We start from the raw sequence: 27266 nt of genomic DNA, 5'->3' as shown, positions 1-27266 counted from the left end.
GATGATGGCGTCCATTTGTTTTGTGAAAAGGAGGCAAGAAGTAGGAGCTCCATATAATTAGAGGGCTTGTGAAAGTAGTGGCTGTTTTTTTAGCCTCTTATTTTAGCTTATTGTTTTACGATTTTGTGTAAAAGGTGGAGGCCAGAGGTGTCCCAGAGTTGGTACATAAGGTTGAGAAGGGTGCAGTGTGGTGGTGCGCGTGTCTGTGGGTGTAAAAGGGGGGGGTGGTCGAAGGAGCGAGAGGGGTGATGGAGTGGTGGGGATGGTGGACTGGTAGTGACTTCTGTGATAAAGGTGTGCACAGTGCATAAGAGTAAAGGTTGGGGATTTTTTGACTAACAAAATTGCAAAGATGGGAGGGGGAACACCATTGGAGTATATGTATGATGCATTACCATTGTATCGGGACAAAATTGAGAAGTATCACAAACAATGGGTGGTAGAGACACAAGGGCGGATGCCCCACTCCTCACCAGAGCAGGGCACCCAACAATAGAGGGATATTAGATCACATGGGCACATTCTTAGCTGCTAAGTACAAGGGTAAGTAACTTCAAAAGAGAGAACAAATACTAAATCAGTGGAAGATGATAGGACCCTTATCAGGAGGGGGCTCCAACTGAAGAGGGCGTAGCTGCATATGTAATGTTTTAAACAATACAGGAGAACAAAGCTTCTCTCCCACACACAGGGCTTTATCTACTCACCACTCGCTCAGCCACAGGATAGACAAACCCAACATATGTGCCTACCCCGGCCACTGCCTCACCTCTCTACACACCAACGCCTAGTGCTATCCTGTGCCAGGGCAGTAGGGTACATGAAGAGCTAGAGGAGGCATTGGAGACTATGCAGGTGGAATTGGCTCTCTTGAGGGCGGTGCAGGAAGGAGGAGGGAAGAAGGGGAATGGGTTAGATGAATGGAGGGCAGGAGATATTTTGTTCAGACTAGACAGTTTGGCAAGCAAGGATGTGCACATTGAGAAGGAGGGTAGTGGTGGCAGGTGATCAGGGTGCACAGGGTACAGGGCTCTGAGGTCTGACAAGGATGCAGACCAATTGTTAAAGGAAGACAAATGGGATACTGTGGATGAGTTTGAGGATGATGAATGGAATGAGCAGATGCCAGAAGTCTTGCCATGGGTGGAAAGTTTGTGGGGACCGCGATTAAGGAACAGGTTTGGCTGAGTGGCAGTAGCAAGGAAAAAGGGAAGTGTTGGATGTAAAGAAGGAAGGAACATGGGTACTTTAGTAATATATAGCGCTTTATAATATTTATAGCGCTTTAGAATATATAGCGCTTCACTAAGTGTAATGACATTTTTTCTTGTTTTTGTTGTTGCCAGCAATGATGTGACACACACACATAGTTATTTCATGTTGCCAGTAAAACATGAGAATATGTTGCTGGTGGCATGCAAGGTACATAATTCATTTTTCACAGCAAAAGCCCAATGTGAAACTGCAGAGAGTAAAAGTGCACCAATTTGTTTTCTTCTCTTGAATACCTCATGCATAGAAGACTACATTATTTATATAACTGACTGACTTAATTAACAATTACTAATCACTAATGCTAACTCCTTAATATTATAATGTAGTCCCATGTACAAAATGAGGTGAAAATGTGCACTGGATTTTATTTTTCTTCTTTTCTCTTGCTGTGTTGAATGCAGAAAGCAGAAAGGAAGGCAGCAGGAAACTGAAAAGATACAGTTAGTATAATCTGAAGCTCTCATTGTTTGGGACATGAGGGTGGTAACAGAATACATTTTCTGCTAATATGATTGGAAGAAAGTGACTGCAGATATGTCACGTCACATGTGGGGAGGCTCTGAGTTTTTCTAATGGAAAGATGACAGAGGGAAGTTTAGTTTGTGTTGACTGGGCTCTGAATACAGAAGTGCTTGGTCACTCAGTGCTGGCTGGAGAACCTCTTGTTCTCGTCGCGCATTCCAAGCATCCAAGATTACAGGAGCAGTTTGTTGGCTGGGACTGGTTTTCTGAGGGGAGCAAGGAGAAGGCTGTGTGGGAGAGATTCAAACAAATACCTCTGGTAAGTAACACACAGTTTAAGTCAGGTCACTGTGTGTTGTTGGATGAATGACCAATCTAAAATTGTCATGTAGGCAGAGTAGCAAATGAAATCCCCTGCATTTTAATTTGTCATGTTTATAATGTTAAAAAGTGAGTTATATTTTTAAAAAGGCTTGTTTGCTCTGTTTCTGTTTTTTTTTCTCTTCTTCTTTTGTTACAGATAATGGTGAAATGTACATGGTAAGATTTGAATTGTGAATTGTACTTGTCTGCAATATAACCAGTATATAAAAACAAACTGTTTAGAGTCTTTTATTGCATTTGGGATTTTATGTGGACACAGGGGAGATTCATTCTCTTTGGTAATACATTTGTCAATTTGCCCATGCAGATAAAATAACAAACAAAATAAGCAGGGATAAAATAGGTATGTGTGCATGTGTGTGTCCTCCTTGCATGTTGTTTGGAGGGAATATAATATAACACATAGATTACTGGAGGTCTATGAGCCAGTAATGATGCCAAGGGCGCATAGATCACTGGTCTAGATAAGCCTGTGATACCGGTCTACAGGCTGTGGGTGGCACTCTATATAAAAGTGTTGGGTTTTCTTGTGTGTATAGGTCCAAAGCTCTCTATAGATCACTTGGAGGTATTCTCATAGAAAGGAAGGTTTTGTTTATGATGGGGTTATGATGTAGGGAAGGAAACTATGCTCACCACTGCATACCACACATAAAATATTACCGCAGAATACCACAAGTAATACATATTACTAGATTCTCCAATATAATATAACAAATATGGTCACTAGAATGATATGAGGCCAAACCCAATCTAAATGCAAGGATAAGTTATCACCAAACTACCGCTCATTTTTGGCAGTAAGAAAATACAGCCAAACCCAAATTTACACAAAATATCCTGCAAACATGGTATGGTGCCCGGAAAGTGGCTATAGAGCTTCTACTGGGCGTGGCAAGTGTGTCTCACACTACCATATGTGCATTAGAGGAAACCCATTTCATGATATTGTGGGATGTTTCAACCCACTAGTCCAGGCCATGCAACATTACTGTGCGTTGCTTGCAGCAGAAACATCAGAATGGCCGCCGGAAAGCATGCTGCTCGCTAAAAATCACCAGAAAGTGCACAGTAAAAATCTGAAAAATAGGCTGCCATCCACTTTTGCCTATGTCAGTGGTAACACAGGAGACCACTGCCAGAACCCATCATTTGGCTGCCCACAGAGCAAAATCATTGCAAAAGAAACACAGAGCTGTTTTAAAAATCTGTATTTCCCTGGCTGTCAAATTTGCAAAAATCATGGCTCACAAACCACCCAAAAAGATCCAACCTCCTTGTTGGGTGGTAAACATCATTCTACTTCAAGAATTCACATAAATATAATGTTAGCAGAAGTATATGTTATCTGAACAAAGTCCACTTTTGAAGATGGTTGCTGGAAGAAATCTGTCAAAAGTGGGTGTAATACCGTAACTCACCTCTGGCGATTTAAAACCTGTCATGTGTAAAGTTGTACATTGAACTCAAACTATGCCAAAGAAAGACTTGCTATCAGAAGCCTAAGAGGTGGATACAATTCAAAACTATATTCTATAAAGGCTTGAAGTAAGATATTGGTTGATGTATTTGTTAAAAATGTAAGTTATATTTTAAGTCAAGACAATTTCAGACATTGGGCCTCATTACGACCCAGGCGGTAAGTTACCGCCTGGGCCGTGACTTTACCACCATGGCGTAAACTACGTTTACGCCATGGTGGTTGGCGGACTTACCGCCCCATTCCGACCTTGGCGGGGCGGTAAGTCCCCAATCCCCATTTACCCTTCCCCATTCCCATTTTTGCCCCATAGGGCATAATGGGAGTGGGGAAGGCGTTAATTACGCCACCGTAAATTACGGTGGCGTAATTAACTCCATGGTCCCTTAGCGCCATGGATTTTAACACCTGCTAAAACCAGGTGTTAAATCCGCCATGGCGCTAAGGGACCTCGTACTCAGGCGGTAAGGGTCGGCGCTGTTTACGCTGCCGTAAACCCCTTACCGCCTGGGTCGTAATGAGGCCCATTGTGTTAAAAGTTAAAGTTTCCCACACTGGGCTTAAAACTCATTCCACACCTCCTCCCTAAAGAAAGGAATCTGTTCTCCTGTGCTCTGCTAAGAAACTGGCAGGCTGGTGTGAAAAGGAACTGAGAGGGGCACCCTGGCCTGTTGCTCTGAGTGCAGACAAAGGGCTCCCTTGAGCTGAATGGAAATGCTAATTTGGGGCGTCAATAGAAACTGTCCTGGTGTCACAGTCTAGGTATGGTATCCCAGTTGCCGCAGATACTACTCTCCCAGTTATGGAAAAGTATCCTTCTGTCTTCGAACACGAAAGTCTCTAACGTGATATGCCAAAGACTTCCCCCCCAAAAGCTCAGCCTACAATGAATCTATTCCACTGTCAGGCTGAGGGCTTGAGTGAAAAGGCAGGAGCAGACTCAGCAGAGCTAAAGGAGGGAAGAACAGAGCAGACGTGCAGAATGCAGCCAGGTATTGCCGAATCAACAGCAAACAACACCCCCCAAGTACCCACGCTTACCTGTTCCGTAGCAAAAATGTACCAGTAACCTACTAGTAATGGACACAGAGGGGAATTCTAATATCAACGGTGAAGGAGGAGTGTACCAGTGCCTCAGGACCTCAGTGCTGCAAAGCGTCCCAAGAAGATATCCACAGTGTTCCAAAGTAGGCTCAGCAAAGCGTCCCAAAGAATATCCCAAAGTGATCCAAATTGATTTCAGCAAAGCGTCCCAATATGTCCAAAGCAATCCAAATGTAGATTCAGCAAAGCGTCCAAAAAACACCCAGAAATAACTTTAAGAGAATTCAGCAAAGCGTCCAAATTAAACAGTGTCAAAAAAAGATTGTTGGAGTAAACAAAATTAAGGGCAAAGGAAATAAGCGTTACTTCACGCTAGTTCCTTTATTATCGTGCTCGAGTAAAAAAAAACGTCACAGCCAGAGGACTTTAACAAGTGGAGGTCGAGATGCAAGCCGAGTTCAAGGATTCCGGGGAAATCAGTCGAAGAGGGGCGGGCGTCGGAAACAGGAGGGAAAAGACAGGGGCGAAGGCTTGGATTCAGCACAGGATTCAAGATCAAAACAGGAGTCAGGAAACAACGCTCGAAACTAACACAGTTTAGGAGCGCTGGGCACTCGAACAGACAGTATTAAATACGGTCTTCAGAAGACACGGCAACGTGGTGCGTGCGTGTCACGTGACTAACATAGCAGGAAGATGGGAATTGTAGTTTAATGGGTTCTGTGTGTTGAAGAGCGCTCATATAAACGCCATGGCAATTTCCAACAAGAACGGGGTGTGACAGTACCCCTCCACAAATGGCGATTTCTCCTGTGCCCGCGCAAGCGATGCAACCAGAAAGCATGCAACAAATGGGGTGCATTCAGATTAGAGGCTGGTTCCCAGGACCTGTCCTCTGGGCCATACCCCACCCAGTCAATCAAATAGGACCGAACCCCACGGCAGAGGCGGGTGTCTAGAATGGCACGCACCTCGTATTCATCCTCGCCACGGACGGTAAGTGGGGCCGGGATGGGAGGCAATCGGGTGCCAGGTACAAAAGGCCGAAGCAAGGAGACATGAAAGGCCGGGTGCACCCTCCAATGTGCTGGTATGTCCAGACGAACAGCAACGGGGTTGAGACACCGCAGGATCGTGTAAGGACCCACAAAACATGGTAAAAGTTTCCGTTTACCCCGAATGGCCAGGTGCTTTGTTGAGAGCCATACGCGGTCCCCACAGGAATAAGGAGGAGCCGGAGCGCGCCGCTTGTCCGCCTGTATCTTGGTGCGATGTTGTGCAGCTTGTAGATGTGCCAATACGGATTTACGGATGGCAATCAATGAATCCCTAACTGCATTGACTGCAGGAACTTGCCGTAGGGAAGGCAAAACAGGCGGAAGGGTCCTTGGATGCAACCCATATAACACATAGAACGGAGAACAGCCAACCGATGAGTGCAGGGAGTTGTTATAGGCAAATTCCGCGGCACCTAAGACCGACAGCCAATTTGATTGATGTTGTAGACACAGACATCGAAGAAACTGTTCCATGGTGCCATTGGTACGTTCGGTCTGGCCATCCGTTTTGGGGGTGGTAGGCCGAGGACAAGCGGGCATCAACACCCAATGAGGAAGTGAGAACGCGCCAAAAGCGCGAGGTAAACTGAGACCCCCGGTCGGAAATCAGAATCGTAGGTAGACCAAAAAAGCGTACCACATGGTCAAAGAATAAGTTTGCTAATGTGGGAGCAGTTGGTATTCCCGAACATGGTATGAACCGAGCCATCTTGGTAAAGACATCCACTACCACAAGAATTGTGGACATACCCCCGATAAAGGGGAGTTCTACCCCAAAATCCAGGGTCACCGTGTGCCATGGGTGCGGTGGTAAAGGCATACACATTAAAAGACCAACAGGTTTACCAGGTTGTCTTTTGCATTATGTACATACGGCACACCTACGGACGTATTGTTCGGTATCTTTCTTCATTCCAGGCCACCAGCACCAACGGTGCAAAAGATCGTAGGTTTTTGCCTGACCAGGATGGGCTGCTAACGGGAGGTCATGGGACCATTCAAGAGCCTTCCGTCTGGTTTGGTTGTCAGGTAGGTATAGTAGACCTTTAACGTAGGGAAGTCCGGAGATCAGTTCAGCGTCCATTTCCTTCAGGACAGAAACATGATCCCTGGCCCATCTCCGTAAACTGACTACAATCGACGGAGAGACCGAACAAACACATATAACAGCCCCTGATGGTAATACCGGGGTGGATTGTTTGACAGTTTCCGTGTCAGTACCAATGCGGGATAAGGCATCTGCCTTTCCATGTAATGGACCAGGGCGATACGTCACCGTGAAATCAAACATGGTAAAAAACAAATGCCAACGTATCTGTCTGGCATTGGTGCATTTCACGTGCGACAAGGCCTGAAGGTTTCGATGATCTGTATACACAGTTATTGGGTGTCTTGCACCTAAGAGATGATGCCTCCACTCCTTGAACGCCACCTTGATTGCAAGGAGTTCTCTTTCCATAATCGTATAATTACGTTCAGCTGGGGTAAGTTTTCGAGAGTGGAAAGCCACTGGATGTAGGCGTTGAGTAGCGAGGCAAACCTGCAAAAGGATGGCCCCTACTGCTATAGCAGAGGCATCTGCTTCCACGATGAATGGGAGAGCTGGATTGGGGTGCTGTAATACAGGAGCGGTGGTAAAAGCGTCCTTCAGGTTCTGGAATGCTGTCTGCGCTTCTTCATCCCACAAAAAAGGAACATTAGGACTGGTCAACCGAGTTAATGGGGCTACTATTTCAGAAAATGAGGCGATGAAACGCCTATAAAAATTGGCAAAACCCAAGAAGGATTGAAGAGCTTTTACTGAGCTCGGAACGGGCCAATCCAAAACTGCCCGAACCTTGGAGGTACACATGAGTACTCCTTTTTGGGAAATCTGAAACCCCAAAAACTCTACAGATGACGCATGGAACACACACTTCTCCAGTTTTGCAAAGAGAGAGTATTCCCTTAGACGAAGTAGAACAGAGCGCACATGCTGTATATGTTGGGGCAAAGTGTCTGAATATATTAGAATGTCATCCGAATAGATAACAACATAGCAATCCAGCATATCCCTGAAGATGTCATTTACAAAATGCTGAAATGTCGCCGGGGCATTACAAAGCCCAAAGGGCATCACACAATATTCATAAAGCCCATATTTTGTCTTAAAGGCAGTCTTCCACTCATCTCCCTTACGCATCCTCACCAAATTGTATGCTCCCCGCAAGTCCAACTTGGTGAAGATAGTGGAGGAGGTCATTTTATCGAGGAGCTCAGTAATAAGTGGCAACGGATACTGGTTCTTCACCGTGACTTTATTAAGGGCGCGGTAGTCCACACAGGGGCGCAAATCCCCTTCTTTCTTTGGCACAAAAAATATTGGGGAGGCCGCTGGTGAACGGGACGGACGTATGTGTCCGAAACGTAAGGCGTTGTCAATATAGCTCCGTAGATGTTCTTCCTCCTTCTGTGTAAGGGAGTAGATTCGACCATGGGGAATTGTTGCTCCAGGTATCAGGTCGATGGGGCAGTCATAGCATCTGTGTGGGGGCAGTCTTTCTGAAAGTCCTTTGTTAAACACATCAGAAAATTCCCGGTATTCCAAAGGGAGGACCGAAACGGGGTTAGATGACGTGGCGTTGATAGAAGGGAGGCAATCTACCATCGCCAGACAAGGGGACAATACCGCTACATTACGGGACGTAAAGCACCTCTGTATACAAAAAGAGGAGGAGAACCGTACGGTTTGTTCAACCCAGTCAACTACAGGATTGTGACTTTGCAACCAAGAAAGCCCCAGAATGATGCCAAATTGAGGGGCCGTGATAAGGTCGAAAGTGATGGATTCCGAATGTCCTTGTAATGTGGACATTTGTAGTGGACCTGTTTGATCCATCACATGTCCAGATATTAAACGTGAACCATCTACCGCATGTATTTCCTCAGGTCTTGCTTTAGGAAATATAGGTAGTCCGTAACGTTTGGCCAACTTAAGGTCCATGTAATTCCCGCTAGCCCCTGAGTCTATCATTACCGGATTGGAAAAGGTAATGACGCCGGGAGCCGTAAAGGACATAGCAAGGTAAACGTGCGAAGACGGAAAACACTCACCCGGGCCTGAGATCATTTGACTCGTCCGGAAGGCCCGGTTTAAGGGCGAGTCCTGGCGTTTCCCGACGACTTAGCGGGTCTTTTAGGACACAGACGGATGTAATGACCTGACTGTCCACAATAGAAACATAGATTATTCACCACCCGCCTTTCTCGTTCAGTCTTGGACAATGGACCCCTAATTGCCCCGATTTGCATAGGTTCAGCTTCTCCCTGAGAAACAGGTGTACTTCCATCTGGTCGAGGGGTGTTGCGAATATCGGGATAGCGACGTTCGCCACGTCTTTGCCGGAGTCAAGCATCGACTTGTAAGACTAAGTCTAGCAATTCGGGAAAGCCAGATGGAAGAGCAGGTACCACTGATAGGGCATCTTTCAGGTCGTCCGACAAACCTTTATAAAACACAGCCGATTTCTTCTGTTCTGGCCATGTGGTTTCAGCCGCTAATTGATTAAATCGGGCAAGATATGTCAAGAGATCCGACTTGCCTTGACTAATAGCCAAGAATTCCAGATCCGAGGACTGTGCTTTATATCTCATATCAAAAACACTGTTCATGGCTTGGATTAATCTATCGAAATCATACAGAGCCGGGTCATCTGCTTCTAGCAATGGATTAGCCCATGCTGCAGCAGTGCCACCCAGATGGGAAAGAACAAATGCCGCCTTTGTAGTAGCATCTGGAAATGCCAAGGGACGACAAAGAAAATGAAGGCGACATTGGTTCACAAAGGTCCGATACATTTTGGGATCACCCAAAAAGCGTTCTGGTGGGGCCAAAGGGAATGGCCCAGGGAGGACTAATGGAGCTGGAGCCGGAGGTGGTACAAGTGGTACAGGAGGAGGTGCCGCAGCCGCAGCGTCACCGAATTCCTCGTCATGGGGTAAGGGCTGCACAAAGCTCTGTAAAACATCCATGCGTTGATGTAATGTCGCATGTGCTGATGCCATATCGGTATGAAGAGCAGAAAAAGCCTGCATGAGGGCTGCCAATGGGTCCGATGCAGCCTCCATAACCGAGAGACGGTTAAAATCGAGGCTCCTAAATCTGTCACAGCCTAGGTATGGTATCCCAGTTGCCGCAGATACTACTCTCCCAGTTATGGAAAAGTATCCTTCTGTCTTCGAACACGAAAGTCTCTAACGTGATATGCCCAAGACTTCCCCCCCAAAAGCTCAGCCTACAATGAATCTATTCCACCTGTCAGGCTGAGAGCTTGAGTGAAAAGGCAGGAGCAGACTCAGCAGAGCTAAAGGAGGGAAGAACAGAGCAGACGTTCAGAATGCAACCAGGTATTGCCGAATCAACAGCAAACAACACCCCCCAAGTACCCACTCTTACCTGTTCCGTAGCAAAAATGTACCAGTAACCTACTAGTAATGGACACAGAGGGGAATTCTAATATCAACGGTGAAGGAGGAGTGTACCAGTGCCTCAGGACCTCAGTGCTGCAAAGCGTCCCAAGAAGATATCCACAGTGTTCCAAAGTAGGCTCAGCAAAGCGTCCCAAAGAATATCCCAAAGTGATCCAAATTGATTTCAGCAAAGCGTCCCAATATGTCCAAAGCAATCCAAATGTAGATTCAGCAAAGCGTCCAAAAACACCCAGAAATAACTTAAAGAGAATTCAGCAAAGCGTCCAAATTAAACTGTCAAAAAATGATTGTTGGAGTAAACAAAATTAAGGGCAAAGGAAATAAGCGTTACTTCACGCTAGTTCCTTTATTATCGTGCTCGAGTAAAAAAAAACGTCACAGCCAGAGGACTTTAACAAGTGGAGGTCGAGATGCAAGCCGAGTTCAAGGATTCCGGGGAAATCAGTCGAAGAGGGGCGGGCGTCGGAAACAGGAGGGAAAAGGCAGGGGCGAAGGCTTGGATTCAGCACAGGATTCAAGATCAAAACAGGAGTCAGGAAACAACGCTCGAAACTAACACAGTTTAGGAGCGCTGGGCACTCGAACAGACAGTATTAAATACGGTCTTCAGAAGACACGGCAACGTGGTGCGTGCGTGTCACGTGACTAACATAGCAGGAAGATGGGAATTGTAGTTTAATGGGTTCTGTGTGTTGAAGAGCGCTCATATAAACGCCATGGCAATTTCCAACAAGAACGGGATGTGACACCTGGCAGGAAGAAGGTCATGTGACTCTCTGACTCAGCCAAGACCTTGAATGCAGGTCAGATTGAAAATGTGGATTTGACATTGGAGTAAATATATGTTTAAGGAAAATACTTCTAAAATATTGTACCGAACTGACAAAAATATGAAACTTAGAGATTATTAAAATGAAAAATGTGCTCAGAGTTTAAAACTAATCTGGAATCTGTGCGATGTTCTGAGACTGAACCACACATGTTTTTAATATTGTGGCTATTCTGGTTGTGCTAGGAACATGAAAAATTACAGAAGTATGACCAGATGGTATGTGCATGTATATGTAAAAAATTGTACAGATCCGAAAATGTGTAACCAACCAAAAGCGTGAAAAAACTGTTGTTTGTGAACCAAAACTTGTAGGAACATGGGACTTGAACAGAGACGTGCCTTAATTAATCTATCATGTAAATATGTCTTATGAACAAGTTGTGCATATGGGAAATATGTTGTTTGGGAAAAATAGATTTTCTAAGTAAAAGCAAAGGGGAGGTTCTTCCCTAGGTTGTAAATGGCAGCATTACTCTGACACATGATGACACACTGTTCCCTTCTCAAATTAGGGGACAGGGAATTCTCTGACCTATTAGATCCTTAGAGGGTTGGGCATAGACAATCAGCCTCCCCACCCACTTTGGAAAATGGATAAATAGGGACTGTTGAGGACCCACACACACACTTGCTCACTCATCAACTGATCCACTGGCGAAGCACCCTGCAGGAAGATCCAGACTCCAGAACCAGACTTCAGATCCAGATTCTAGAACTATACTCTATAACCCTGAAGCAGAGCCCTAATTCAAAAAGCTGAACCCTTTTCAGCAGGCCTTTCAAAATCTTGCAAACCTGATTTAACCCCTAAACTTTCATGGGGCTTAACCTAACTGCTCCAACAGCCTGGCTGAGCGGTTTTGCTGCTACTGGCCAAGAACCATGCTAGAACCCAAGATCCAGATCAGTCCAGCAGAGCTGTAACACAGAACCCGTCAGACCCAGTCCAGAGGCATTTCAGACCAGAGTGCCTTTCTGAGAGCAGAGTCCAGGTGCCCTGAAGCCTGTCCAGTGGCGAGCGAAGTCCAGCCAAATCTTTGACCAGATCTTTGACAAGCCCATTCCATTCCAAAACCATAGTTGTAAGTATTTAGTGTAGAACTGTCCATAACCAACCTCTTAATTAAGTAACCCAATCCAACCATTCCAACCTATCCATAACTGCATTATTGAATCTCTTTTGTCTATCCTAAATTCCTCTCTCCTCCACATAATCCTTGATAATTGTAGTGATAATCACCTTGGCGCTAATATATATTTTGTAGAGAAAGGCAATCATCTCGTGCAGATAGAAACCATCCGGTGGCTGGGCTGTCGTGTAGTTTGCGGCTCCATAGACTCTTTGGTGTTAAGAAATCTTTGTTCCAAATCTTCAACAGGGCATCTTTCATTTTGAAATCTTGACTTTTTGAAAAAAATCTACCTTGATTAAAACCTCTGTAACTTTTGAACCGTATGTGCTAGGAACGAAATTTAAACGTCATTTTGAAGCTAACATCCTCAGCACGCAGAAAAGTTGCAGCGAATTTGCATTTTGTCAATTTCCCCACATGTAAAAATAGCTATTTTTTTAATTTCAACTTCTGAATTTCATTTTCCATCTGCTAACAATTCAACAATCATTGCTAGTGTTTCCCTGAACTTATCCAAAGCAACCCTTGCTTGTTCAGAATTCAATTTAGCGATTTAAAATCATTTTTAGCATTTTTCTCATTCAATTCAAACCACATTTAAAAGCAATTGACCCGTTTTAAAATCAGCCCTGTTCTCTCTGCTTGCTAGGGGGAAGTGGGATTGAAACTGCATTGTTGTTATTCCTGAAACCTGTGTGCCCTCATTCCATATCTCTATATTGCATATTAGGGGTAGTGAGTAACAACAGGGGGAAAGAGTGATTATATTGTCTTTGGTGGAATTCATATCAAGTTCATTTCTGTGTTGCATTCTTTCCTATCATTGCATTTCCTTGAATCCGCACAAAGTATTCTCTGCAACATTAATCCTCCTATTCCTATTCCTAATTGATTAAAGAGATTGTTGATATTGTAATATTACCCATTGCTGATCATTGTTCATATTAATTAGTGTGATATTCAGATATTATTCATATTCATAAAGTATAATCTATATATTGTTTAATTCTTCAAATAAATCTTTTAATTTGGTTCAGTGAGACCGGGGGGATTCAAAGAGAGGGGCGTTATATAATGGTACATCATCCAGAATTAACCAAACTTTTGACATAAAAATATATAAATAAGGGTTTCCATTAGGCATCCCATACTAGGCATTGACTTAGTTGGAGTGCTGGATTGAAATCACTTACAGATTGGGGGCTTGTGGCTGGGATTTCTGGATTCTGGATTAGATCTACCACTTGTGCAGCTTAATACAGTGTGCTAACTGACAGGATACATAAATCCTGTTGGGCTACTACGCTGTGTTACGCTGTGAAAGCACCCCTCAAAAGGAAACGCTCTAAGGAAACGGTCTGTTTTGCAAAATAAAATAAAAAACTTCTGTAAATCAGGAAGGAAATCAATATTTCCAAAATGGCGACATTGGTAGACATCAAGATAGCTAGAGAACACCTTTTTCATAAGTTATTTTTGAGAGGTGAGTGGACTGAGCAGGACCAGAATGGGTGGTTGCAGGCAATCGACAACAGATCACTGCAACAGGGTTGGCTATCTGGAGAGATCAGGGTCCCTTACATGTGGCCTTCAGTGAACTATATATGGCCTCTAGGGCCAAGGATGAGCAAAATATGATTGCCAAGATAGCGGCATATCTATTTTTATCTATTGGAGCCATACAGGATAAATATGCTGAAGGCCAAGATCTGGCAGGTACGCAACTGATGGCATTAGAAAGGGCCCAATCTGATCTGGACTCTTCAGAGCAGAAGCTGCAGAAGAGCCAGGAGTCAGAAAATGAAAGTAGGCAGTATATAGTTAAAATAAAAGAGGATATGGGTATCCTGCAGCAGGAAAAGGCAGACCAGGATACCAGAATTCTGGCCTTGCTGAAGGAGTACCAATAAGGTGTGGACTCTCTACTGCAGAGCCAGAAAAAGTTGGAGCAGGAACTGGATTTCAACAGGGCATGCACAGAGCAGGTAGCCACCCTGCAAAGCCACCTAGATAGAGAGAAGGCAGAGAGCAATACATTGATTTTGAAAGGCCTGGATACCCAGGCAGAGTTTGATGAAGAGCGCCAGAAAGCTGGTGCCCTTCAAAGACAGAGGGACGACCTGGCGGCACAGAGGCAGGCTCTTGCGCAGGAAAGGGACACCTTAGGCCAGGAAGTCTGTCACTTAAAAGGGAAACTGGAAGAAAATCACCTGGCCCTCCAGGGACTGGGTGACCTCCAAGAAGAGCATGCAAGATTGTTAGAGCACACCAGGAGGGTGGAAGATGCTCTGGCAAGGAAGGAACAGGCCAGTATGGACAGGACTCAGGAGGTAACCCTCCTGCAGCAAAGACTGACCCAGTACTCAAAAGCAACCCAGGAAGCACAGAGAGAAAATTAGGCTCTCTGTGAGAATAATGACAAGCTCCACAGGCAGGTAGCCATGCAAGAGAGACTGATAGAGACTAGTAAGGCCTTGATTGACGAACAGAAAGCTCAGGTTCTTGAATGGCAACAGGGAGCAGGGGCTGATAGAGATGAGGTTCGCTGGGAAAGGGAAACACCTGAGCATAACCTCAGGAACCCTAGTACCAGAGGCCTTCATCTCTCCCAGTCCCTGGACTCTGCCACCCTCATGTCCACTGGCGCACATGAGCCCCGGGCCACGGGGATTGCAGATTACTATCCAGTCAGAAGTATGGGGCTCATAGGCCAGTACCTCCCAGGAATGGATGGGCGGGCACCTGGGTATGGGTACCCAAGTACTGTGAAGTTTAGTTAGTGGGGAACTCCAGGAGGGTAGGCCCACTAAGGGCATCCTAAAAACCTCTGCCCAGCTAGGACAATGGGGGGGGTACCCATCAAATCCTGGAAGCAATGAGGAATCAGAAGACTCCTCTGAGCGCCCCAGGATAGGAGACTAGGTTCCCAGGCTCGCAGAATCCTGGAGAACCTAGAAGATCAGACGGGCACCTCTGGGAGCAGTGTCTCTGAGTCAGAGGATGAATGGACCAGGGTTACCCAAACTAAGAAGGCCAATAAGGCAAAAGGGGCCTTGCTTAACGACCCCTTAAAACAAATCAAGGCAATAAGGAACATCATCACGCCTTATCATAAGAACGCTAAGTATTCTGTTTGGGAGCACTTCGAGCTCTTTGAGCAGATGATGGAAACTTTCCATTTGAAAGACAGTAGTAGCTGCATTCAGTATGTGAAATGGACATTCTCACCAGAATACTCCAGTTTCTTTGCAGGGCTGGAGAACCAAAATTATTCTAGATGGTCCACCTATAGGGCGGCCATCTTGAAGCATTTTTCTGTACACAGAAATCCCCAAGAGGCTCGCAAGGCAGCCTACAACTTGCAATGTGGGAAGGATCAGGCACCACAAGAATTTGTGCAGGAACTAAAGCATGCCTTTGGGCAGACTGCCAGAAGGGTGCGCACGGACAGCAGAGAATTTGTTAATACTTTTTTCCACGCTCTACCAAAGTACATCATGACCCAGCTAGTGAGAGATTTTCATGAGAAAAGAGCACTAGACTGGGTCATTGAACAGGCCACCCGGATCTCTGAGGTGCAAAAGCCCACAGAAAAAAAGAATGCTTAGAAAAGCCCCAAACCAACCAACAAGCCTGCTGCTGCTAAGGTGGCAGAGGTAAAGGTTGCCCCCATTTTAGATTTGGAGATGGGGGGGGGCTAAAAACTTGCCTGCACAACAGAAGAATCCCAAGCCCAGAAGGCCTTCGGGCCAGTCACAGACAGGGAGCCAAGGAGGTAGTCCCACAAATGGGATCCCTCACTCCCCTGACTATGTAAGTCCCTGCTACAAGTTGAACAGACCCATCCTGGATTATGTGTGGACTCCTCCAGCCCAAGGGGGGGATCCATCCAGGCACCTAACGCAGGGAACTTCCCTCCTAACTTCCCCCAGGAGGGCAGAAACTCCCCAAATTCTGGACAGAACTTCTTCCCCAGGTATCCACAAAACTTTCAATCCCAAAATCATCCATCCTTCTTTCCCCAATTTCCTGAGCACAGACAACCTAATCCGGGAGAGGGGAGGCCAAGGGTGGAGGGGTACCCAAATCTTCCCAACTCGTGGTACTACCAGAGAAGGGATAGCTACCCTTCCTGGGATCAGCCCTGGGGAGAAATGAGAACCCTGTATCAGCCTGAGCGGGTTTCACAGCTAGAGCGCCAGGTCCAAAACATGGCACAGGATCTGGGTCGCATGCTGAGGGCTCAACAGAACCCTCAGATGGGCATGCCGGCACAGAATGCCTCCAACTCTGGACCTGGTGCTCCAGAACAATGACGGGGGCAGTACCCCAGCAACCCACCGGTTCCCAGGGAGGCGGCACAAGGGGAAGGGGGGTGTAAAGCCTTGGAGGAAGCTTCCTTCCCCACTGGTAAAAAGTCCCTGGAAACCCAGGAACCGGAACCAAAATCTCCTGCCCCGGAAAGTCTGCCACCTAAGGGGCAGAGAGGGGGTAGGAGAAACAAAGAACCCAAACAGACCCATTTTGTGGAGGAGGTACAGATCTTCCAATTTTAAGGAGAGGCAACCTCAGAGGATCCTGGGAAAATGATCTTCTCCTTCAGAGAGGGGGGAACTCCTCCCAAAGAAAAATGGGTCCCAAAGGATTCAAATCCAGACTGGGTAGATGTGGTGACTGAGCTAGCACCGCCCATCATCCAATCCCAGAACCAACAACATGAAAATCCCCTTTTTCAAACCCATCCTGGTGACTGCCTCCAAAAAGGGGGGGGCGGCCCAGAACCAGGGGAACTCAAAACTTCTCCCATCTCCAGTTGCCACCTTTTCTTTTCAGATTCCCTAGACTCCCCACAGAATTCTGCCCAAATCTCTTCACTCTCAATGTCCAAAACTAAAAAACTCACCCACCAGTTGTCCAAAAATGTACATTATCTGTGCCCCCTTGCGGAGAAGGAGGGAAGATAGTATGCCCCGGTACAAATACAGGGGCAGGGTACAATTTTGGCACTGGTGGACACTGGATCCCAAGCTACCCTTCTGTCCAAAAAGGCCTTTGATGAACTGAATTCAGGAAGGGGGGGAGGATTACCGAATTCCTCTCACCTCTCTTCCTGCACAACTTCAGAACTTTGACGGAAAGGAAATTCCCGTAGAGGGGACTGCGGGCTTAGACATTAAAATTGGGCGACACAAGGTGAAACACCCGGTCATAGTTGTGACTCCAGAGGGCACCCCGTGTTTGCTAGGGAATTACCTCCTGAGAAGGTTGTCACCCCTAATAGATTGCGTAAACAAGGTCCTCTGGACCCAGGCTAGCCGCCCAATAAAATTGAAACAGAGTGTCAACCATGTTAGTTTAAATGGCACATGCCACATGGTTGAACAAAAATCTGACCAAGTAGAATTTCACTCCCAGAACAACCAAATTCCAGACGTGACAGTAATAGAAGTAGGACAACAAACTTGTGATGAGGGGTCCTCTCTTTTTCTGAAAATCAACCTTCCTTCCAGTTTAAGGTGGCATTCCACACTGAAAGGAAACACTCTGAAATTCTTTACCAATCCACAATCAGACATTCCCACTCCTATAGTCCAGAAAGATGTGAAATCAGCTCAGAGCCTGGCTGATATTCAGCAAATTGGAGAGCAGTTGTTCATCCCTGTTCAGTTAAATGAAGGGAAGGACTCTGTTCTCGCCCGAGTGTGTGTGAACAACGGTAAAAGCTTCATCAGCGAAGCCATGTTCCGCCAACTCCCAAAAGATCCAGCCATTCCCACATATCCTTAAACATTATTCCAGGAGTCCCGGGCTCACAAGGCAGTGCAGCAGGGCCATCATGCCTTACATTGGAGAGCCACAACCATGGCTTTCCACCTCCCCCCATCAAGGGTAAGATTTGTGCTATGGAGGGAGTTGTTTCCAGTCACCTGCCAGCAAAATCAAGTGCGAGAAATACAAGTACCGGAATCCTCAGAGCTAATTAACTTGTCGCACCTGAAACAGAAATGCAGACCCGCCTGAAAAAACAAAGAAACTCAGCCTCCCTGAAGATTGATGAAGTCATGAAAACGTGCGTTAGGAGGAGAAGCTAAAGACTGGTAACAGAGCGCCTGCCTTCACATCTTTAAACATTGTTCCATGAGTCCCGGGCTCACAAGGCAGTGCAGCAGGGCCATCATGCCTTACATTGGAGAGCCACAACCATGGCTTTCCCCCTCCCCCCTTCAAGGGGAAGATTTGTGCTATGGAGGGAGTTGTTTCCAGTCACCTGCCAGCAAAATCAAGTGCGAGAAATACAAGTACCGGAATCCTCAGAGCTAATTAACTTGTCACACCTGAAACAGAAATGCAGACCCGCCTGAAAAAACAAAGAAACTCAGCCTCCCTGAAGATTGATGAAGTCATGAAAACCTGCGTTAGGAGGAGAAGTTAAAGACTGGTAACGGAGCGCCTGCCTTCACATCTTTAAACATTGTTCCATGAGTCCCGGGCTCACAAGGCAGTGCAGCAGGGCCATCATGCCTTACATTGGAGAGCCACAACAATGCATTTCCTCCTCCCCCCATCAAGGGGAAGATTTGTGCTATGGAGGGAGTTGTTTCTAGTCACCTTCCAGCAAACTCAAGTGTGAAAAATACAAGTACCAGAATCCTCAGAGCTAATTAACTTGTCACACCTGAAACAGAAATGCAGACCCGCCTGAAAAAACAAAGAAACTCAGCCTCCCTGAAGATAGATGAAGTCATGAAAACGTGCGTTAGGAGGAGACGCTAAAGACTGTAACAGAGGGCCTGCCTTCACATCTTTAAACATTGTTCCATGAGTCCCGTGCTCACAAGGCAGTGCAGCAGGGCCATCATGCCTTACATTGGAGAGCCACAACCATGGCTTTCCCGCTCTCTCCATCAAGGGGAAGATTTGTGCTATGGAGGGAGTTGTTTCCAGTCACCTGCCAGCAAAATAAAGTTTGAAAAATACAAGTACTAGAATCCTCAGAGCTAATTAACTTGTCACACCTGAAACAGAAATGCAGACCCACCTGAAAAAACAAAGAAACTCAGCCTCCCTGAAGATTGATGAAGTCATGAAAATGTGCGTTAGGAGGAGAAACTAAAGACTGGTAACAGAGCGCCTGCCTTCACATCTTTAAACATTGTTCCAGGAGTCCCGGGCTCACAAGGCAGTGCAGCAGGGCCATCATGCCTTACATTGGAGAGCCACAACCATGGCTTTCCCCCTCCCCCCATCAAGGGAAGATTTGTGCTATGGAGGGAGTTGGTTCCAGTCACCTGACAGCAAAATCAAGTGCGAAAAATACAAGTGCCGGAATCCTCAGAGCTAATTAACTTGTCACACCTGAAACAGAAATGCAGTCCCACCTGAAAAAACAAAGAAACTCAGCCTCCCTGAAGATTGATTAAGTCATGAAAATGTGCGTTAGGGGGAGAAGCTAAAGACTGGTAACAGAGCGCCTGCCTTCACATCTTTAAACATTGTTCCAGGAGTCCCGGGCTCACAAGGCAGTGCAGCAGGGCCATCATGCCTTACATTGGAGAGCCACAACCATGGCTTTCCCCCTCCCCCATCAAGGGGAAGTTTTGTGCTATGGAGGGAGTTGTTTCCAGACACCTGCCAGCAAAATCAAGTGCGAAAAATACAAGTACCAGAATCCTCAGAGCTAATTAAATTGTTACACCTGAAACAGAAATGCAGACCCGCCTGAAAAAACAAAGAAACTCAGCCTCCCTGAAGATTGATGAAGTCATGAAAATGTGCGTTAGGAGGAGACGCTCAAGACTGTAATAGAGCGCCTGCCTTCACATCTTTAAACATTGTTCCATGAGTCCCGGGCTCACAAGGCAGTGCAGCAGGGCCATCATGCCTTACATTGGAGAGCCACAACCATGGCTTTCCCGCTCTCTCCATCAAGGGGAAGATTTGTGCTATGGAGGGAGTTGTTTCCAGTCACCTGCCAGCAAAATAAAGTGTGAAAAATACAAGTACTAGAATCCTCAGAGCTAATTAACTTGTCACACCTGAAACAGAAATGCAGACCCACCTGAAAAAACAAAGAAACTCAGCCTCCCTGAAGATTGATGAAGTCATGAAAATGTGCGTTAGGAGGAGAAGCTAAAGACTGGTAACAGAGCGCCTGCCTTCACATCTTTAAACATTGTTCCAGGAGTCCCGGGCTCACAAGGCAGTGCAGCAGGGCCATCATGCCTTACATTGGAGAGCCACAACCATGGCTTTCCCCCTCCCCCCATCAAGGGAAGATTTGTGCTATGGAGGGAGTTGGTTCCAGTCACCTGACAGCAAAATCAAGTGCGAAAAATACAAGTGCCGGAATCCTCAGAGCTAATTAACTTGTCACACCTGAAACAGAAATGCAGACCCACCTGAAAAAACAAAGAAACTCAGCCTCCCTGAAGATTGATTAAGTCATGAAAATGTGCGTTAGGGGGAGAAGCTAAAGACTGGTAACAGAGCGCCTGCCTTCACATCTTTAAACATTGTTCCAGGAGTCCCGGGCTCACAAGGCAGTGCAGCAGGGCCATCATGCCTTACATTGGAGAGCCACAACCATGGCTTTCCCCCTCCCCCATCAAGGGGAAGAATAGTGCTATGGAGGGAGTTGTTTCCAGTCACCTGCCAGCAAAATCAAGTGCGAAAAATACAAGTACCAGAATCCTCAGAGCTAATTAAATTGTTACACCTGAAACAGAAATGCAGACCCGCCTGAAAAAACAAAGAAACTCAGCCTCCCTGAAGATTGATGAAGTCATGAAAATGTGCGTTAGGAGGAGACGCTCAAGACTGTAATAGAGCGCCTGCCTTCACATCTTTAAACATTGTTCCATGAGTCCCGGGCTCACAAGGCAGTGCAGCAGGGCCATCATGCCTTACATTGGAGAGCCACAACCATGCATTTCCCCCTCCCCCCATCAAGGGGAAGATTTGTGCTATGGAGGGAGTTGTTTCTAGTCACCTGCCAGCAAAATCAAGTGCGAAAAATACAAGTACCAGAATCCTCAGAGCTAATTAACTTGTCACACCTGAAACAGAAATGCAGACCTGCCTGAAAAAACAAAGAAACTCAGCCTCCCTGAAGATTGATGAAGTCATGAAAACGTGTGTTAGGAGGAGAAGCTAAAGACTGGTAACAGAGCGCCTGCCTTCACATCTTTAAACATTGTTCCAGGAGTCCTGGGCTCACAAAGCAGTGCAGCAGGGCCATCATGCCTTACATTGGAGAGCCACAACCATGGCTTTCACTCTTCCCCCATCAAGGGGAAGATGTGTGCTATGGAGGGAGTTGTTTCCAGTCACCTGCCAGCAAAATCAAGTGCGAAAAATACAAGTACCAGAATCCTCAGAGCTAATTAACTTGTCACACCTGAAACAGAAATGCAGACCCGCCTGAAAAAACAAAGAAACTCAGCCTCCCTGAAGATAGATGAAGTCATGAAAACGTGCGTTAGGAGGAGACGCTAAAGACTGTAACAGAGCACCTGCCTTCACATCTTTAAACATTGTTCCATGAGTCCCGTGCTCACAAGGCAGTGCAGCAGGGCCATCATGCCTTACATTGGAGAGCCACAACCATGGCTTTCCCCCTCCCCCCATCAAGGGGAAGATTTGTGCTATGGAGTGAGTTGTTTCCAGTCACCTGCCAGCAAAATCAAGTGCGAAAAATACAAGTGCCGGAATCCTCAGAGCTAATTAACTTGTCACACCTGAAACAGAAATGCAGACCCACCTGAAAAAACAAAGAAACTCAGCCTCCCTGAAGATTGATGAAGTCATAAAAATGTGCGTTAGGAGGAGACGCTCAAGACTGTAACAGAGCTCCTGCCTTCACATCTTTAAACATTATTCCAGGAGTCCTGGGCTCACAAGGCAGTGCAGCAGGGCCATCATGCCTTACATTGGAGAGCCACAGCCATGGCTTTCCCCCATCAAGGGGAAGATTTGTGCTATGGAGTGAGTTGTTTCCAGTCACCTGCCAGCAAAATCGTGTGCGAAAAATACAAGTACCAGAATCCTCAGAGCTAATTAACTTGTCACACCTGAAACAGAAATGCAGACTCACCTGAAAAAACAAAGAAACTCAGCCTCCCTGAAGATTGATGAAGTCATGAAAATGTGCGTTAGGAGGAGAAGCTAAAGACTGGTAACAGAGCGCCTGCCTTCACATCTTTAAACATTTTTCCAGGAGTCCCGGGCTCACCAGGCAGTGCAGCAGGGCCATCATGCCTTACATTGGGGAGCCACAACCATTGCTTTCCCCCTCCCCCCATCAAGGGGAAGATTTTTGCTATGGAGGGAGTTGTTTCCAGTCACCTGCCAGCAAAATCAAGTGCAAAAAATACAAGTACCAGAATCCTCAGAGCTAAATAACTTGTCACACCTGAAACAGAAATGCAGACCCACCTGAAAAAACAAAGAAACTCAGCCTCCCTGAAGATTGATGAAGTCATGAAAATGTGCGTTAGGAGGAGAAGCTAAAGACTGGTAACAGAGCGCCTGCCTTCACATCTTTAAACATTGTTCCAGGAGTCCCGGACTCACAAGGCAGTGCAGCAGGGCCATCATGCCTTACATTGGAGAGCCACAACCATGGCTTTCCCCCTCCCCCCCATCAAGGGGAAGATTTGTGCTATGGAGGGAGTTGTTTCCAGTCACCTGACAGCAAAATCAAGTGCGAAAAATACAAGTGCCGGAATCCTCAGAGCTAATTAACTTGTCACACCTGAAACAGAAATGCAGACTCACCTGAAAAAACAAAGAAACTCAGCCTCCCTGAAGATTGATGAAGTCATGAAAATGTGCGTTAGGAGGAGAAGCTAAAGACTGGTAACAGAGCGCCTGCCTTCACATCTTTAAACATTGTTCCAGGAGTCCCGGGCTCACCAGGCAGTGCAGCAGGGCCATCATGCCTTACATTGGGGAGCCACAACCATGGCTTTCCCCCTCCCCCCATCAAGGGGAAGATTTTTGCTATGGAGGGAGTTGTTTCCAGTCACCTGCCAGCAAAATCAAGTGCAAAAAATACAAGTACCAGAATCCTCAGAGCTAAATAACTTGTCACACCTGAAACAGAAATGCAGACCCACCTGAAAAAACAAAGAAACTCAGCCTCCCTGAAGATTGATGAAGTCATGAAAATGTGCGTTAGGAGGAGAAGCTAAAGACTGGTAACAGAGCGCCTGCCTTCACATCTTTAAACATTGTTCCAGGAGTCCCGGGCTCACAAGGCAGTGCAGCAGGGCCATCATGCCTTACATTGGAGAGCCACAACCATGGCTTTCCCCCTCCCCCCCATCAAGGGGAAGATTTGTGCTATGGAGGGAGTTGTTTCCAGTCACCTGACAGCAAAATCAAGTGCGAAAAATACAAGTGCCGGAATCCTCAGAGCTAATTAACTTGTCACACCTGAAACAGAAATGCAGACCCACCTGAAAAAACAAAGAAACTCAGCCTCCCTAAAGATTGATTAAGTCATGAAAATGTGTATTAGGAGGAGAAGCTAAAGACTGGTAACAGAGCGCCTGCCTTCACATCTTTAAACATTGTTCCAGGAGTCCCAGGCTCACAAGGCAGTGCAGCAGGGCCATCATGCCTTACATTGGAGAGCCACAACCATGGCTTTCCCCCTCCCCCCATCAAGGGGAAGATTTGTGCTATGGAGGGAGTTGTTTCCAGTCACCTGCCAGCAAAATCAAGTGCGAAAAATACAAGTGCCGGAATCCTCAGAGCTAATTAACTTGTCACACCTGAAACAGAAATGCAGACCCACCTGAAAAAACAAAGAAACTCAGCCTCCCTGAAGATTGATTAAGTCATGAAAATGTGCATTAGGAGGAGAAGCTAAAGACTGGTAACAGAGCGCCTGCCTCCACATCTTTAAACATTGTTCCAGGAGTCCCGGACTCACAAGGCAGTGCAGCAGGGCCATCATGCCTTACATTGGAGAGCCACAACCATGGCTTTCCCCCATCAAGGGGAAGATTTGTGCTATGGAGTGTGTTGTTTCCAGTCACCTGCCAGCAAAATCGTGTGCGAAAAATACAAGTACCAGAATCCTCAGAGCTAATTAACTTGTCACACCTGAAACAGAAATGCAGACTCACCTGAAAAAACAAAGAAACTCAGCCTCCCTGAAGATTGATGAAGTCATGAAAATATGCGTTAGGAGGAGAAGCTAAAGACTGGTAACAGAGCGCCTGCCTTCACATCTTTAAACATTGTTCCAGGAGTCCCGGGCTCACAAGGCAGTGCAGCAGGGCCATCATGCCTTACATTGGAGAGCCACAACCAAGGCTTTCCCTCTCCCCCCATCAAGGGGAAGATTTTTGCTATGGAGTGAGTTGTTTCCAGTCACCTGCCAGCAAAATCAAGTGCGAAAAATACAAGTACCAGAATCCTCAGAGCTAATTAACTTGTCACACCTGAAACAGAAATGCAGACCGGCCTGAAAAAACAAAGAAACTCAGCCTCCCTGAAGATTGATGAAGTCATGAAAACGTGCGTTAGGAGGAGAAGCTAAAGACTGGTAACAGAGTGCATGCCTTCACATCTTTAAACATTGTTCCAGGAGTCCCGGGCTCACAAGGCAATGCAGCAGGGCCATCATGCCTTACATTGGAGAGCCACAACCATGGCTTTCCCCCTCCCCCCATCAAGGGGAAGATTTGTGCTATGGAGGGAGTTGTTTCTAGTCACCTTCCAGCAAACTCAAGTGTGAAAAATACAAGTACCAGAATCCTCAGAGCGAATTAACTTGTCACACCTAAAACAGAAATGCAGACCCGCCTGAAAAAACAAAGAAACTCAGCCTCCCTGAAGATTGATGAAGTCATGAAAATGTGCGTTAGGAGGAGAAGCTAAAGACTGGTAACAGAGCGCCTGCCTTCACATCTTTAAACACTCCAACATTTAGACAAATGGGAAATGGATCTGGAAACACCCAATTCCAAACATATCCTGCCAAGCAGGTGTATGCTCAAAATCTCCATAGGCAACAAGAGCATAGTTCATATTTGTTGGGTCGTGCGAGACGTCACTGCCGCCTTTTACTTAGGCAATGATATTCTCAATCGCTTTGCCATTAGTTTGGACCTAATAAACTTCAAAGCTTGGTCCCGATTAGCGGATAATCCCATGGGCTTTGATGATCCAGAGAAAGCATTTAGGTCAGCTCAACTGCTGCCTTATGCAGTTGAAATTCAGATTGGAGAGGAAGTCACCATCCCAGAAAGGACCCGACAATTCTCCCTGGAAGTCAAAGTTAAAAGAGGACAGAAATTGAAAAACCCTGATGCTTATATTCATCTAAATGCTTGTCTCCAACAGCAAGGGTTGGGGGTAAACCCAACACCATTAGTCAATATAGAACATGACACCATTTCAATAGAGGTGGATAACAGCGACGTAAAGAGTATCACTCTAGCCGCAGGCACCATTATTGGAATGGCGGTTTTGATGACCGACATTTTTCCATTGATTTAGGCAATGAACTGTTAGGACCAATCCCCAAGGACTGTTTTGACAGTGACAGTGATGACAACACAACACCAGACAGGATCTTTACCCGGCATGGGGGGAACTTTCTGGTGTACACTTCCTGCCCATATGGTAAGGAAGATGTGACTTGTGACTTCAGGAGGGATGAGATGATTTTCCAGGTCCATGAGGGCTGCCTTTCCCACATGAAGCCACCAGTCCAAATCAGCACTTTGACCAGGGACTCCTCCACCCAGCTGGAGGAGGCCGCTGAGATAGCAAAACCAGAATTCTTTCCAGGCGTCAGGCAGATGGTTGAAGAGAGAGTCAACCTAGCTGATGCCTGTGAGACTCTGGAGAAGGAGCAAAAGTTGAAACAAGTTTTCTTGGATTTTCAAGATCTCTTTGCGGTGGACTCATATGACTGTGGTCGCACCGACATCCACACAACAACAATTCCCACAGACCCTGGCATGACTCCAGTGTTTGTGAAGCAATATTGCTTGCCTCTAGCATCAATGGAGTCCCTTACTGAAATAATTAAGAATCTTGAGTCCCGCGGGATAATCCGTCCAGTCCACAGCACCTTCAATAATCCAGTGCTGGGGATATTGAAGCCAAACGGCCAGTGGAGACTCTGCGCCGACCTTAGGGAGCTCAACAAACGGGTCCATAATTCCCAATGGCTTCTTCCCTACACTGACCAAGGGCTGGCCCAGATCCAGGGATCACAGGTATTCACTGCAATAGACCTGACCAATGGGTACTGGACTGTACCTGTCAGTAGGGAGGACCAATACAAGCTGGCTTTTACCTTTGGGGGCCAGCAGTACACATGGACCCGGACTCCCTTTGGATACATCAACTCCGGCAATGGGTTTAACATTTTTCTACATCAAGCAATGCCCGACGTGGGTGAAAGGGGTAACCTGGCTTGTGTAGATGATGTCCTCATCAAAAGCTCAACTGTGGAGGAACACATAGCGGAGATCCGTTATGTTCTGACACAGTTGAGGGCAGCCGGAGCAAAACTTTCCTTCCAAAAGGCACAGTGGTGTAGAACCTGTGTACATTTCTTGGGGCATGAGAGGGTCTCTGTCCCCAGGAAAAGAAAGTGGAAGCACTCCAGAAATTGAAAGATCCCACAACTCTGCGGGAACTAAGGAGCCCCCTTCGACTGACTAATTACAGCAGAAAGTTCATTGAGGGCTACGCAGAGATCACCAGACCCCTCATTCATCTTTTGAAGGGGGGGGGGTCAAGTGGGAATGGGGTCCAGAACAAGCCGAGTAAGTAAAACAAGTCAAAAGCCTCTCACAAGTGCCTTGCCTAGCTTACCCTGTCAGAAACAAGGAGTTCTTCTTGGAGACAGGGTTCTCTAATACATGCTTGACTGCAGTATGATACCAAAAGCATGACAAGGTCAATAAAGTAATCTCCTACGCGAATAAAACTTTACCCTCTGTTGAGGAAAAATTCAACGAATGTGAGAAGGCACTCCTGGCAACGGTGTGGGCATTGAAGAATTACCGCCCGTTTATCCAGGGGGAACACATCATAGTGGAGACTCCACACCAGCCTCTGCAATATCTCCAAAGTGACAGAATCCGGGCTGGAAATGT

Source organism: Ambystoma mexicanum, chromosome 8, assembly GCF_040938575.1.
Source record: "Ambystoma mexicanum isolate Mex_15411 chromosome 8, UKY_AmexF1_1, whole genome shotgun sequence".
NCBI classification, from domain to species: Eukaryota; Metazoa; Chordata; class Amphibia; order Caudata; family Ambystomatidae; genus Ambystoma; species Ambystoma mexicanum.
This window is presented reverse-complemented; position numbering follows the sequence as displayed.